Consider the following 17,005-nt stretch of genomic DNA (forward strand, 5'->3'; position numbering starts at 1 on the left):
GCTAAGCAATGCCTACACAGGTTAGGCAATTCAGCAGGTAACTGAGTATAAGAAACTGTAACCAGACTTTAGCAGTATTTACCCCTGCGCAAACACACTTAAACATGCTTACTACTGCTTATTTGTGCTTAAACCTGCTTACTACTGCCTAAATACATTATGACACTGACACTTCACATGTGCATTTCATGCAGTACTCCAGTTCACATTTAAATGTTATTATGTAGGTTTTACGGCAAAAAGATGTACAAATATGTTCATATACAGCTTTCACATGGAAAATGATATGTGCTGCAGTGGGACTCAAACCAGGAATGCCTGTTCGTCAGGCGGATGCTCTAACCACTACACTATTGCTGTGCTGCTTCATTTGCATATATACCCATATACCCATGGATCCTAGATCCCCAAACACCCACCCCAACACGTCACTGACACATCAGTCGTCCATTCTCCAGTTGGAAACGGTGTATCCACACCACTACACAATGGCCACTCTCTACTCCTCTGGACCCATCCCATGGTTTGATTCAAACCAAGTATCCTCAGACATCCCAACCTTTTAGTCCACAATCATTGGTGACATGAGTGATGAATAGGACACTATTCCCAATGTTTGGGTTGTCCAACCTGGGACACACATGTCTTTATTTCAAGAGTAGACTCTATACTTCATTACTTCATTACTCTAGTTAACAAGACACTAAAATAAATTTATAACTAAGACTATATGATAACACACATGTTACACATGTAAACCAATGATGTACGAGTTTGGCAACATTATATTACAAATAGGACCGGTTTAGTGATTGGCGTTGACATAGCTGGCAAATCACAGGAATGATTCCAATATTTCATACTGGGAAAGTCCTCCCATTTTATTCTTTTGAGAACAGCACTAACTTCAAAACTAAATACACAACTCTGAATTATTGCAGATTCATTCCTTCCCTCTATCTTCTCGTAACTCTAATACTATAGTACTGCAATATACAACGGAAACAATACAACAGCTTATTTTGCCTTGGAAGTTTATATCCCAGCAGATTTGTGGAAATGTCACAAAGACATAAATATATATATATATATATATATATATATATATATATATATATATATATATATATAGATGCCAACCATTTCATGACAGTAAGGCCTGCACTGTTACACAGGCCATGCATTTGGCATGAAACTGAGTCGGGATATATAAACCACAGTGCAGAGAAGGGGGTCACCGTCTTTTCTGTACTAGACTATGAATAAATGTTTATTTAACATCTGTTACCCGAGTATGCAGACTGTTCCAATGAGCCAGGACTTCATTCAGTCATGACTTGAGCCTTAGAGGCCAAACAACACAACTAAACATACACGAGAATCATACCTCTCAACCTCTTAATGTAAGAAGTCTAGCCAAAGCCAAATATAATTGGGGGTAGGGGGTCAAAGATTGGGACATACTGGGATCAAGTCAATAGCTCTGCTTGACAGAGACCCAGTAAATTGATCAATGGGGTGTCGTGAGCCGACACACCTTGCCTAGTGTTATAAATGCCCTTCAGCAGATAGCCTAGTACCAATCTATGAACCTATTACATTTATGGTTATACACAACCTATTATTTATCTACTTTCGAGGTTTGTAGGGGCACTTTCATATTATTTATGTCTGCAAAGGAATGAATGTGGTACAGGGAATGTACTTCTAGATGTATGTATGTGTGTATGCATATATATTTATAACAAACTCACTGACCTCCACGAGGCGGTCCAATTAGAACCGGCCCATCCAACCCTGACACGCCTGGATCCATATTTCATACCCATGGTTCCTCCACCCCACCCGAGTTCCACATACACACAAACCATCCATTCTCCAGTTGCTATCCCAGCCATAACACACCTCCACACATTGCCCTCTCCCCAGCGTTAGGGACCCTACACGTATGTTGTCTCCACCCATGTATCATCAGGCTCTCCATACCTTTTAGTCCTTGAACATACCTGCCCTAGCTTGTGTAATAGTCGGATGTCCAAACAACCCGCACTTTTTGGGTAGCCCCACGACAGACTACCCTGTAATTGTTTGTAAGGTAGACTTATCAGGTGGACAATGTTGCTCCCACTGGTAGTATCCTGCCTGTGGTTTGAGAAGCAATGATTTGCTCACCTCTGCCCTGCTTGATATGACATAAGATGACATCACAAGGTAATACAGGTGTTGCTGTTGTTTTCCTTCTCATTCTTTTTGTATGTTTTATTGTCACGACGTTCATTCTTCACATGTATATATATATATATATATATATATATATATATATATATATGTGTGTGTGTGTGTATGTGTGTGTGTGTGTGTGTGTGTGTGTATATATATATATATATATATATATATATATATATATATATTATAGTGTACATACACACGCACATACATCTACATACTTATATACATTTCCTATACTGTCGGATGCCTGTGCTGGATGATGTGTTTGTGATCACAGCAGCTGAATGTGTATCTGCCATGGCTTAGTGGAACTCACGTCAACTATAGTGTTCAGGGTCGAGGGTTTGCAACCTGGCAGTGCAGATTATTTTGTTGATGGCCACAACAACAGCTGTTGGCTACAGGGTGACTAAGGCACTGTAGAACATTTGTGGGTGGGTATGCACTTGTTTGCGCGAAGCACAGCATTACTAACCTCTGGTTATGGCGTCCTGCACTCATTTAGCCTCTACATTGCTTCACCAGTGTGGTACTCGCATACCGGCGGCCAAACAGGCTTACACCCACTTGCTCCCGCATACACACGCGCAACGTCATGCATTCTGTTCACATCTGTCAACCGGGACAGTCGGACTGCATGCTTGTCCATTGTCAGCGGTGGCCCAGGGTGTAGAGCTCTACATTGATCCCAGCTACGTATCCCAATTAATACTGGGCTGTTCACATTCATAGAGGGTAACAGACATAACATAGCTACGTCCCCCATTAATCATGCTTAGTTTACGTCGGTATTATCCATGCTTAGGTCAGGTTTACATGTCAGGTATGACTGTTGACAAAAGTCAGTGTAAGGTGAGGTAGGATTCCTGTTTCACTGGTCTGGGTAGGTTACATGCAGGTATTCAGAGTAGATGTAGTTATTCCATACCTGTGTGGTACAGTAGAGGCATTTAGCTAGGGAGTAGACAGGTAGGTAGTGGGGGTGACATTGTAACTGTATAGTAGCCCATAGGTATAATTGGATGGGGAGCAATAGGAAAGGTATGTCGGATGTTGGGATTTGTATGCAAGGCAGGACAAGAGGTGTCAGTATCACTAGTTGATGTAGTGGTATAGAGTGTGAGGTGGGGGGGGTTGCAAGGTGTTGAGCCTGTGCTACTCCAAGTGTGCTTGTGGTGTTCCTTCATGTGTTAGTTACATGTGTCCTGTGGGACAGCTGTGATACTGCATGTGGGTTGGGGTTCCAGATACTGGCAATATAGTGAGGGAAGAGGGTGTCGCCTACGTGTATCCATAGACATTAATAGAAATGGAACAGGGGCTGATAGGTACATGTTGTGCATGGTGCACAAAGGAGGGGGTATTAGTAGGGGGATTATCCAGGGATGTGCAGGATAGCTGCAGGGAAGGTCCACAGCTGGCCATGTTGTCTACGACAACAGCTGTGCATATGCACTGCATTTGGTGTTTGTGTCAGACACTCACACCCCTGGGTGGGGGTGAGGACTACAATAATACCTTGTGATGCCTATTACATCGGCTTACATGCCTACAGTGGGGTGTTGCGACCATGTGTTTGTAGGTGTTGTATAGTGGGTTATGCAACAACACATATGGTTATACCGTACTTAGCCATGTAAACTGGACTGTGCTGCAGTGGGACCCATATCGGGAATGGCTGCCCGTTAGGCGTATGCATGCCTGTCAACTGTACAGAACCCGTGGCCTGTCCAGAGTTTACTTCATACTATTGGTGTGTTCCTCTTACAATCTGCACCTGTCTGGCAAATACCTGGGAAATGACACCATTAAATACAGAGAAGTAAAGGGGTTTAGGACCCCACATCCTTCAGCCGAGTCATGCTAATGCATAACCTATTATTCTATAAGCTTTCTAAGGTTGTAAGTGGAATATGTGCTTTCTGTCCCTATTTGTTCCCCCAACAGTTTAGGTTCTGTCCAGTGGTTTTGCTCTCAGGGGTTGAGAGGTATGGGCATAAGCTCTGCCCAATTCACAATATTACTTACATCACCGAGGCGGTCCTAATACAACTGCACCAGCCAACACCTGCACGCCTAGGCTCATAATTTCATACCCATAGTTCCCCCACCTGCCCCTCCTCTACAGCACTCATCCTTACTGTGGGTGCGGGTAGGGTCTAACCACACCACTACACACTGCTCACTCTCCACATGTCAGGACCCATGTCGTGTCGATCCATGGGTCATCAGGCTTGCACAACCTACTGGTCCGTGTACGTATACAGCCTGGTTGGATGAATCATTACAGGGACTGACTCCAATGATCATTAATTTTGGGGGTGTCCCACAAGGGACATTGATGTCTTTGTTTCAAGATTAGACCTGGCAGGTCTCTCCCACTGGTAGTATCCTGTCTGTAGTCTGGGAAGCAGTGGTGTGTTTACTTGTATCGTGTGTTTGTATGCTTCACCTGTCTAGGTGGGGGTGGTTGATGCTACGTGCTGCACGTTTGGTGATTGGACCCCTCACCCCCATTTGCACAGCCTGTGAACATATGTAATTCGGAACTGCTGTATCATTGCATAGCTATTTACATGTGTATATTTACACACACACACACACACACACACACACACACACACACACACACACACACACACACACACACAAACATATATATATATATATATATATATATATATATATATATATATAGATTCATAGGTTGGTACTAGGTTATCGACCCTAGGGCCTATAAAAGCCTAGCCATAACAATTCCCTGGCTATTTCTTCCCACACTATTTACTTTCCTGGACCCCTGTCTAGCAGGTCGACTGACGTGATCCCCGGGGTGAATTTCCTTTCTCCCATCCAATCATCAAGGTTCCTTATATATATAGTTCCTTATATAGTCTTTATATATATATATATATATATATATATATATATATATATATATATATATATATATATATCTACATTACTATCTATAAATATATCAGTATATGTATGCATACATGTATATATCTATATCTGGGTATGTATATGTATTATGTCTCTGTATGTATACATTTGTACTACGGAGAAGGAGAGGTATATCTCCATGTAGCTATGGGTAGATATACAAACACATTCCTCTACATATATACATCTACATCTGGTTATTCCTTTCTTTGCCATGTAGATTAGACTTTGCTGCAGTGGGACTCGTAGCGGGTGTGGCTGCTCATTGGGCAACGCCTCTGCCCAATGAACACTTTTGCTTACATCCCTGGGGCTGTCCGTATAGACCCACATCAGCCAACACCTGCACACCTAGACCCATAACTAGCTACCCATAGTTCCCCCACCAGCACCTCCTCCACAGCACCCCATCCTTACTCTGGGTGCAGGTCGGGTCTGAACAAAACCACTACACACTGCCCACTCTCCACTTCATGGGACCCATGTCGTACGTTGTCTCAACCCATGGGTCATCAGGCTTTCCCACCCTTGTATTCCGGGTATGTACACACCCCAGCCAGAATGGTCGTTGCATTGGCTTTCTTTGCTTATATGTCAATTTTTGGGGCATCCCACAAGGGACGTTCCTGTCTGTGTTCCAAGATTAGATTTAATAGGTGTACTCTGTACCCCCCCCAGTTGTATCCTGCCTGAGCTGTGGGGAGCTGTGGGGAGCAGTGGACTATTTACATTGTTTGTGGGTTTGTGTGTATGTTTCCTCTGTCTGTCGGGGGGGAGGTCACGTCCATTGGCATAGCCTGTGAACATATGTCATTCTTGTGTGCTATTTTTTATCATAGTTGTATATCTGTGTATATCTACGGAATATATATATATATATATATATATATATATATATATATATATATATATATATATATATATATATATATATATATATATATATATATATATATATATATATATATATATATATATATATATATATATATATATATATATATATATATATATATATATATATATATATATATATATATATATATATATATATATATATATATATATATATATATATATATATATATATATATATATATATATATATATATATATATATATATATATATATATATATATATATATATATATATATATATATATATATATATATATATAAATCCATGTGGGTATATGGGATGTATGGCCTTAATCTCGCTTATCTATTGCTATGATGGCTTAGTCGTTAATTACTGTGACTATAGTGTACAGTGTCCTGAGTTTGAGCCTTGCTGTGGCAGTTTATTTTGTTGCTGGGCAGAACTTGGGCCATTGGATCCAGAGTGATTAAGGCACTTTACAGCGGTTGTAAGTGGCTTTGCGTGCGTTTGCGCAACGGTGAGCACAGCTAACCTCTGGTTACAGTTTCTTAAACTCATTAGCTTCTACTTTGCTTACTCTGTGTGGGCAATGCTTATCCCACCCCAAGCACACTTGGACACGCTTACCACTGCTTATTTGTGCTTAGACCTGCGTACATGTGCCTTATTCATTATGACACTATCACTTCACATGTGCATTTCATGCAGTACTCCAGTTCACATTTAATTGTTATTCTGTAGATTATATGGCAAAATGATGTAAAATTATGTTCCTATACAGATTTCCTGTGGAAAATGATTTGTGCTGCAGTGGGACTTGATCCGGGAATGCCTGTTCGTTAGGTGGATGCTCTAACCACTCCACTATTGCTGTGCTGCTTCATTTGCATATATATTCCTTGTTATCCTCTTCAGCCTTTTCAGCTGCTTTAACCATAGCTAGGCGATGGGCAAACCCGCGCACCTACTGTTAACTGTACTCGGGGTTTTAAAACACATCAATAATATGGATTCTTTATTTTATTTGACTGTACTGTTGCTGTTGACACATGGGGACTGTTGGTGGGGATATGCGGACACTTGTGAGCTATCTCGTTCATTTATTTACACATTCTTCTGTTCTACTTTGCAGGAGCATGTTTATTCTGCAAGCTCTGCTCTGAGACACACCCCTGCACTCGTCCATGCTCTGTGTAGCATTTGGAGTTCAGGCAGCGCACCTTCATTAATATGCATGGCACGCCGCCGTCCTCCTCTTCAACTGCTGCTTCCGTGCAGGACTAGATTAGTCCTGCACGGAAGATTAGTAAATCTGGGGGATAGACTTTTTGTGGGTTTTCCTTCACCTGTGACTTGTTTGTGATAAAAAGAATTACTGTAACTTATAGTGCTGATTGTTAGAATTCTAATAGTCATGTAGAAAGTAGTGTTGTAGTGTTTCTAACTGTGGGTTTTTCTATTTACATTTTTATGGGAAGTATCTAAAGTAATTTGGCAAATGTTTTGTGTGTTCCCAACAGTAGTGTAGAGTACTGTAAAGCAAGTTAAAGGTATATGCCCTTTTCCCCACTGTAGTGCAATTCTAGAGTTTATATATATATATATATATATATATATATATATATATATATATATATATATATATATATATATATATATATAAATATATATATATATATATATATATATATATATATAATTATGGGTGTGTGGGGGGCACAGTCCCCCACATTGGGGGGGGGGTGCAGACCCCCATTTAGTTTGGTTGTACATTATCCCATTTCTGTTAAGAGGGTTAGTAAGTAGTTTTTAAGTTCTGCAAAGGGTTAGTTATTGGTGTTTTAAGTGTCCTTGTCTATGGTTTAAGATTTAGTATGCTGAAATTCAGCATTGTAAGCTGTCAGTGAAATGGGAGTCAGTCAAATGAGTTGCCAGTCAAATGAACTTTAGGCCAAGTGAAGTAGATCCATATATACATATATATATATATATATATACATATTTATATATAGACGTGTGTGTGTGTGTGTGTGTGTGTGTGTGTGTGTGTGTGTGTGTGTGTGTGTGTGTGTGTGTGTGTGTGTGTGTGTGTGCGCGCGCGTGTGTGTGTGCATGTGTGTAGTCTTTTTTTAAGGACAGGAGCCAGACCAACTTCTTTGTATGCCTAGCTGTCATGCAATAAGAACTTCTACAGAGATATTCTAAAAATGCTGTAACACATTAATGTGTAAATGCATGGATGAACATAACTTTTCTTCCTGCCAAAGTATCCAATTACACAAGAATATCCCTTCCTGTGTATTGATGCACTTATAATCCCCACCATAGTTAAGAATAACACTGCATAGTTTTTGTCATGCCTTACTTGCACATCCTTGATGCTACATATGAAATATATGAGATTTGTTTCATTGTTTTCTGTATTCTCATTATTATACAAAAACAGTCCAGGGATCATATGGTCAGATTCATGAATTAATAACTATTGTAATATAAGCTAAATTATAAGCCCTGCAGTAATTTCATTATAGAATACAAAACTATATTGTATTCATTCAGTGTTGAAATGAAAATGTTAATATCTCTTTGTAAAGCATAACTATTAATAATCAACAGACTGATAATACGACATCTTTGTCTTTGGAATAGAGGCATTTTTTTTACATGCTGTGGAAGTATCAGCAAGGAAAATGACCCTTTCACCATTGTGCAGTAAATTCACTGTTGATTGTATCAGTAAAGCAGCGGTGAGGTGAAGCCCGATGTGTAAGCATTTGGGGCACTGCCTCTCACATGAATGCAGTTTTTCAAATTCTGCTGTAAATGCTTGTTCTAATGCAGCATTTGGAAGACTTGCTAAAGCTCATGTTGTGATGTCATATACAAACACAGTACATTCTGCCGGACACATTATACAAGGGTGTACACTAATCTTAGTAATTATCCTGTTAAATGTCTTAGATTACACCCAAATAAAATCATGTAAATGTTGCCATGGAGTCAAAACTGTACTGTGTGGTCAATACTTTGATGTATATCTTGATGTATACTTGGGGTTGTTGTTGAAAAGGAGTCATAGATTCATAGATTCGTACTAGACTAACTGCCCTTGTGGGCCATTTTAAAGCCCCAGTTTACCCATGAGAATCAAACACCTGAAATTAGTCCACCCAGCCAGTTTACAAACACAAATAATCAAATTAAAAAAAAAAAAAAACATGTAAGCTTCATGCTGCTGTTGGCTGATACAGCTATGTAATATGAATGATGCTTTGGCTGATAGAAAAACAACGGCTCAGCATGATATCATATCTCCTTCTGTATGATCCAGAACAAGCTAGCAGGAAGTGCTGTCCAGCTGAACTTGTGTTGCGTTTGTAGGAACAATGTAGCTGACTCTTAAACACGTTGTACCATTTGAGTGAAACAAACAAGAAAAAAGTTCACCTTCATTGTCATGCAGAGCTAGAAATGGGAAATTACAGAGAATGACTTAAATAGTAACAGTGTATCAAGGGCACATTAGTGGCAAACACTGAAATAACATGAGTGAAACAATATTATTTATTCAGGATGTTACTCCACTGCATCCTTGTACATCGCTTGAGCTTTGAATAATAAAGCATACAGTACAGATGTGTTGTATATGTTTTGTAGGCTATCATGCCAGTTAAGTATAAATTAATACATAGGTTCAGCTGTAGAGGAACAGCAGAAAACTGCTTCATTCACATTTGGTTAATAGTAGCATTTAATACAAAATATTTTTGGTATTAAGAAGGCTGGTCTTTAATCATAAAGTTGCATACAGACTGTGCTGTTACTAACAGCAGTTTTATAGCCAGTTGATGATTTCCTGTTGTATTTGTTGCAGTGTTGGCAGCAAATTTTTGGTAATGGGGTGGAATTGCATTTAAACAATCTGGATTACTGTCACACTTCATAGTGTACCTTCTCATACAATTAGAAAAACAGCAAAGGTCTCGAGCAATGCAATAGACACAGCATTGTATTAAGGTACCTCACTGGGATTTCAAAGAAAATCTGTAAAAGAGATGGAATGTTAAACAGAAATTAAAAGTATATGACTAGGGTTCAGAAACAATTAGCACAGTGCAATAAGAAAAGTAATGTGGCTTGAGGTACTGCGTGGGGTGGGGTGATTCAGTGGAACACAACCACGCGAGGCCACGAAATGCCTCATCCAGCATACCACATAAATGAATGTATAATGAGAAGAAAATGAGCAACATTATTAAAATGAGGGCTCCTGTGAAAAGAAATGAAGGTAAATGATGTGGCAGTCTGATTCAGAAATGTATCAGAGGAATGGTGAGGATGCAGGGAGTAGAGGTGGCGAAGGTGAATGAGTTTAAGTACTTGTGATCAACAGTTCAGAGTAATGGTGAGTGTGGAAGAGAGGTGAAGAAGAGAGTACAGGCAGGATGGAGTGGGTGGAGAAGAATGTCAGGAGTGATTTGTGACAGACGAGTGCCAGTAAGAATGAAAGGGAAGGTCGACAAGAGGGTAGTGAGACCAGCTATGTTATATGGGTTGGAGACAGTGGCATTGACAAAAAGGCAGGAGTCAGAGCTTGACGTGGCAGAGCTGAAGATGTTAAGATTTGCACTGGGTGTGACGAGGATGGACAGGATTAGGAATAAGGATATTAGGGGCTCAGCCAAGGTTGGAAGGTTTGGAGACAAAGCCAGAGAGGCAAGATTATGTTGGTTTGGACATGTGCTGAGGAGGGATGCAGAGTATATTGGGAAAAAGATGCTAAGGATGAAGCTGCCAGGTAACAGGAAAAGAGGAAGGCCTAAGATAAGGTTTATGGATGTGGTGAGAGAGGACATGCAGGTGGTTGGTGGGACAGAGCAAGATGCAGAGGACAGGAAGAAATGGAAACAGTTGATCTGCTGTGGCGACCCCTAACGGGAGCAGGAAGAAGAAGAAGAAGAAGAAGATCAATATAATGTGATGAGACACAACCATCAGAGATGCTATTTACAGTAAAACTCTGGTGTTCTGACACAAAAAGAGGGAGAAATAGGCCTAGAAAATATGTCAGGGAAGCCACCTTTATAACAGATATCTATATGCAGGAGGCTGTTCTGGCAGCCAATAGCCATGACATTGTGCCCTGTCACATGTTATATCACCAACTAATCTCTCCATGCATGCATGGGTAGCATTGCATGCTCTCTATGACACCCAAATAATGGACCACTACTATGTGGACAGATGTAACATGCAACAGCTGCTGAGATGTGTCACCCTCCTAAACAAGCTCATAGGATGTAAGGAGTACCCATCCCTGTGGACAACAAGTTAAGCATAGCATTGCAAGTACTTGCGACAGGGACCTTCCAGTGACCAACGAGAGACACAATGAGTGTATCCCAGGAATCTGCTTCAAGGATACTACAATATTTTCTATATGCCACTCTGCAGCTTATCAAGGAGCAGTTGTGGTTCTCATGCACCATGAAGGAAAGAAACAACACCAGTATCTAAATCATTTAAAAGATCACTGAATGAACATCTACAGAATGAGGCTAAATGCACCTGATTTTGTGATTTTGGCTAATGTGCTGCAAATTAAGGAATAAATCATACAATCATAGTTCTAGCTGCACAGCAGCTGAAACTCAGTTGTATAAGTTGCTACTAGTCCTGTATATGAGTTAAATCATATCTACATGCATGTTACATTGTGTCATATTCTTATAAACAAAACAATGGACTAGCAGTGTACTATAAAACAAATAAAAAGAAAAAACTCTACTCAGGAGTCACGAACCAGAATTTATTACACCCAAAAACACATCAGTTTAAGCGCTTTCGTTCACTCTGGTAAGGAACTTCTTCAGAAATTGTGTCATATTCTGTAAACATTTGCATTGCATTTCTCTACTTTTTCTATGTGACAGTTGTTTTACATTACCTGAAAAAGTAGCACCACTGCATGTGGTGTCTCTGTCCTCTGCATGATGCTGGTTAACACATTTCTGTGCAAAGTGGACCACTGCATGTAGTATTTGTTCTGTTCATCCTTACTCACATTGTGACTGAAGAGGCTCAGTTGGTTTGTGATGGAAAAGAGTCAGTAGAGCAGCTCATCTACCAGGTAAACAAAGGGAAATAAATAAATAAGTAAACAGAAGCAGGCATGAGGCAGGGGAGGCCACTGACCTCACTGTCATTGCCTTCAAAGCTCTTCCTGGGGAACAGGAATAACAGTTTATCACCTGTAAAGGATTCCATTCCATCAACTGCCAGGGGATCTGCAATGCACAAATTATAATCAGAAAAGCATTTGTGCGTCACCCAGGAAATGCTCACAGTTCCCACATCTGACACACATCTAACTTATAGCAGCAATTTGTGCTTGGTAATTTTCTACACAAACATCTTATTGGTGATGCTAAATATACCCTGGAGCCGTGGGTAATGACTCCAGTAAGAAAACACAAACCATGGCAACACTGGCTTTCAACAAACTAGAAACATTGTTGAATGTGTTCTCAGATTCATGAAGGAAAACTTCAGCTGTCTAGATGTCTCCAGTGTTGCGCTGCAATATGATCCTGAAGCATGAAATAAAAAAAATTACATCTTGTATGCAATCAAATATAGAAGGGGACCCATATTCTGGAAGGAAAGGTACATGACAAGGTGTCTGTAGAGGCACTGGCCACATGGGATAGCCTTGAAGGTAGAGGCTGGAGCAGTACACCATGGCACTAGCTCAGAGTCAGCACAGATATGGGTCAGATTAAAATATAGTGTACAACAATAACAATGATGTATGCGATAATACATCAGACACAGGCCACAGTGACAGGTGTTGACAATGTGCAGTGTCTATGTGTATATGTGCATGTGTGTGTGGGGGAGCTAATGCTGTGAGTATGTGTGCTGTTCCCATGGTGTGGAGAGTGTGGTGAACCAGGAAGACCAGGCAGAGATGGGGTGGAGTCCCCAGTGTGGTATGCCTGAGTAGAAGTGGGTGGTGGTGGGTGTGTATGAATATGAATGGACTTAGCTCCAGCAGAAGATGCAACACTGTGCTGGGGTCATATGTACACTGACTGTGTATGTCCACATCCATGGGGTGGGAATCCCCTGCAGATTTCTCAAGCATGATTTACAGCACACAAACAGAATGGAGTATGCTGTGATTGTGAACACTGTGATGTGATAATGGTGGTTTCGACAACAACACTCCATCTGCATTTACATTCATGGCATCCCAAAGTGCCCTCATCACTGGTTGGAGATGTGGGCATAGTGGCATTACAAGACTTAGATTGCGCCCCCTGCCTCCAATGGCAGGCTTCCTCAACAAAAGAGGAGCAGGACCAGCCATGAGAATGCAGATGGCTGAGATTGGTAGCCATACAATGATATCAGCATACAATCATCCTATGCTGGTTTTCAGATATGCTACATAAATGTGCCTGTTCCTTCCCAGATCATTGTACAGGTCATATAAAACACCAATCATTTCTACACTGGATGCAGTGGTATCTACATGTCCCAGTAAAATGGCCCTGCACACATTTGGGTTGTTGGTAATGGAGATGTTCAACTCAGGAGGGGATTGGTACCCATGGTGTTGCAGGGCACTGGTGCATTGACTTGTACTACTCTTCCCACACCCAAAACAGCCTCCAACAACCAAGGTTGTCTCTAATACTGGAGAAGAGGGCACTCCCTGTGCTTATGTGTCAGCCATCTCCTGTCCACCTGTGGCATGATGGGAATTCAAGATGGGTTTCACAGGCTCAAGAGATGTGTCCATTGAAAGGGAATGGGATATGGCCATCACATTGCCCATATCAAACATCACCACCTTGACCCGGTCTGTGTTGGAATGTGGATGCAATCATCATCGTCATCTTGCTTGGACAGGCCCCTGACATCAGGCATGACTATATATATGGTGGAGGACCCTGAAAAGGAAACAAGGAAACACCTTTGAAAACAAATAAACACACCTGAGTATATGAACACACTGTTCTCCAGCACATGCAGCCCAGTGAAGGTATATGTGCATAACACAGCAGCTTGCAAACTCTAAAGTTAGTGTCCTGTCCACAGATTGAAACTGCTGCCATACCCTTGATGTTAGATAACACTAATTGCAGTTCTGCTGCATGGTCCAAATCCTTCACCAGGAAAAAGCAGGTCATCACTCCCACTCCCACCCCAGAGAGAGATGCCAGTGACTCCTCCATGTTAGTTAAGTGTGACTATTGTCGGAGGACCCCCACCCATGGCCCTTTGCTCTACTGCCAGGCAGGTTGTCTTAGTGCATAAGCAATCATGTTGGTGACCTTACTTCACACCTGCTCATGTGTTTCATTGTAGCCAATAACAGCAATAACCTGCTCCACAAGGTCCTGACAGTCACACTCCTGAATGGTCCAGCCTGTCTATTATTCTGGAGCGACCACTGATCATGTTTACAGATGGCCTAGAGCAAGGAGAGCTTCTCCTTTCACACATATCGCAAAGACATACAGAAGATGAACTGGCAGGCCTGCAAGTTGCCCATATGTATAAGTGCTGTGGATGAGTGTGCCTGTGTGTTCCATAACAGTCGGACATCCCATCTGGGGTTACTTTCTCTAATTTATACTCTGTGAGTGCTAGGATACATTCTGTCTACCCATGACCCTGAACTGAGTAAGTGGGTAATCTGAGAATGAAAAACTGAAAAATCACAACTAAGTAAAGTTTCACATCACTGTCCTCAGAACATCACTGTGTCGGTCCTCTCATTTTATGTATTATTCCTAATTTAAACAAGTGCACCTAATGCCGACAGCCGAAATAAATCATGGAAAAATAAGTAGAATACTAAGACGTAAATACGAGTGGCTGGGATCCCGCAGACATTCTGACACTGACCTGCATCAATTGTTCTCCTGAAATGATGATGATTGCTGTGTATAACCAAAAAAAAAAAAAATTGTGAGTGAAAACACAAAATGTTTACAAAGGTGATGCCTGAAGTATACCCAGGTAAAAGTAAGAGTAAAGGTGTATACCTGATGAAGCATACACACCTGATGACTCACATTTAATCTCCGAAGTGGTGATGAGAATAAAGGAACATAATTCTTTGACATGATTTATACTTGTCACAGATTAGCTAATGGATAGCTGTAATCATCAGTTTTATACCTGGACAAGGAAAACTAGGCCTAACTTTTACCTTATTTGAAGACAGGCAAACCAAGGAATTCAAACATAAGCTATGTTTGGGAAAAAACATGACTATTATGCGGTGTGAAGTACATAAAATGCAGGATTAAGTTGAAAAATGATAATACTGCTAATAATAATAATTATATTTACACTCTTCACTATAACTGAAGAATGTTCCAGACATTTACTGCAAAAATCTGGCATGGAATGCCACTGCCTGATATATGAGTGACTGAGGTTATGTATTAGGCAATAAAGCAGACATTGAGAAGGGTTAGGTTTTTGGACAGCTTGTATGTTTTATAAGAAATAATGTGTGGCTGACAAAAGAAGGGAGGATCATTAAACAAAGGAATGTACAATGCAATTTGTCTTCTGTCTTCCTTTCTGTCCAAACACAGTAAAATTGTCTTATGAGGATTTAGAAATTCCTGTGAATTATACTGCCTGAAATCTCATTATACACTGCGCTGTTAAAAGACAGTCCTAGATGAAGGGCTAAACCTACATTATGCTAACTGGTCATAAAGCGACAAGAAATTATTTTTGCAGACCCATGCACAATCTGGAAATATCATTTTTGCAAGTAATCTCCGTGGTATCCCCGAAGTCTCAAAACAACCCACTAAAGTGTAGTGGGTCCAAAAACAAAACAGTGTAAGAAACTTCTCTGTGTGGAAGAGTTTCAGTCCATATATTTCTAGTTAATCACTGTATATTAATCAGATCAGACAACAGTAGTAGAAGTAGCGAACGTAAACTTGTCTTAAGTCAAAACAAAACAAAACAAAAAGTAATAATAGATAATAATAGAAAATATATAATTGTATAGTATTACTAAGTATTCGAAAGTAATCCAAGCAAGGTAGGCAGTCTGCTTCCAGTCGAAAATCCTTTACTAAGTACACAGACAAGCGATCCAAGTAAAACAAAAATAGAGTAATAATTTCGCCACAAGCTTTCTAAATATATATATATACTTTTTATCAGCCATGGGAGTGGTTTATTGTGCTGTAAAACAAAGTGTTATTGATACACATGTTAAATTCACATCCCTTCCCCCATCAGTGTGACATTCGAACTGGTCCTGCCCTACTTAGTAGCTGTCATAATAATATATAACCTTTATGTACTTTAAATAAAATTATATAATGATGTGGTACCTCTTATTTAACCAAATTATTAAGCTGATTATTAAGTCTGTGATTTTATCCAAGACAATATACTACATGGCTGGAAATATATCAACCTTAGTTCATTTGGCAATCAAAAAATATATATAAATATATACATATACATTTTGCATGTAAAAATCAATTTCTATTTTCATAACCTATTGTTAACAAAGATCGCTTTCGTCCTTCTAGACTTCTTCAGGTCTGTGTACAAGAACAATAAAAACCTATATAATTGTATAATTAGTTAGTATTGTTATTACACATCATTTTGAATAAAGTGGAAAAAAGAACCAAAAAAAAATAAAAATAAGAAAAAATGTATGTATGATGATGGAAACAAAATATACACTTACATTTCAACTGATTTAAAATGGCATTTAAAACCAATTTGTAGAATAAAATAAAATAAAATAAAGTACAATTAGTCATGTAAACAATGCGCCAATTTTCTAAGTTCCAGTGCACTTTTAATTGAACAGTAGTAGTTTAGTCCAGGCTTCCTAAAAGAGTACAGCTTTAATTGCCACATGAGTTCATGTTTCTCCAGAATAT

The sequence above is a fragment of the Protopterus annectens genome, chromosome 5.part1 (genome assembly GCF_019279795.1).
Source record: "Protopterus annectens isolate FY-2018-M chromosome 5.part1, PAN1.0, whole genome shotgun sequence".
NCBI lineage: Eukaryota > Metazoa > Chordata > Ceratodontiformes > Protopteridae > Protopterus > Protopterus annectens.